This window comes from Macrobrachium rosenbergii, chromosome 1 (genome assembly GCF_040412425.1).
Source record: "Macrobrachium rosenbergii isolate ZJJX-2024 chromosome 1, ASM4041242v1, whole genome shotgun sequence".
Classification (NCBI taxonomy): domain Eukaryota; kingdom Metazoa; phylum Arthropoda; class Malacostraca; order Decapoda; family Palaemonidae; genus Macrobrachium; species Macrobrachium rosenbergii.
This window is the reverse complement of record NC_089741.1, coordinates 71,873,524-71,874,119: the sequence shown is the minus strand read 5'-3', so window position 1 is coordinate 71,874,119 and position 596 is coordinate 71,873,524.

Sequence of the window (596 nt, the reverse complement as noted above, 5' to 3'; positions counted from 1 at the left end):
TATATATATATATATATATATATATATATATATATATATATATATATATATATATATATATATATATATATATATATATATATATATATATATATATATATATATATATATATATATATATATATATATATATATATATATATATATATATATATATATATATATATATATATATATATATATATATATATATATATATATATGTATATATATATATATATATATATATATATATATATATATATATATATATATATATATATATATATATATATATATATATATATATATATATATATATATATATATATATATATATATATAGAAGAATCGCAGGGGAAATAGACCCGACAAACATCTCAAGTTGAAGAGGTAAAGGCATGCATGTCTCTTACAAGAACAAGTTTAATCTGCCAACGTTTCACATCACATGATGCATCCTCAAGGCTGGAAATTACAGACAATAAATACTTAAAATGTCACTTCCACAATGGGAAAAGCTTCTTTAAAAATTTTTACACAAAACGTGGAGACTAGACATGATAGGAAATTACAAGGTTTAGGCATATCCATTCCTGTTTTTAACAATAATATAA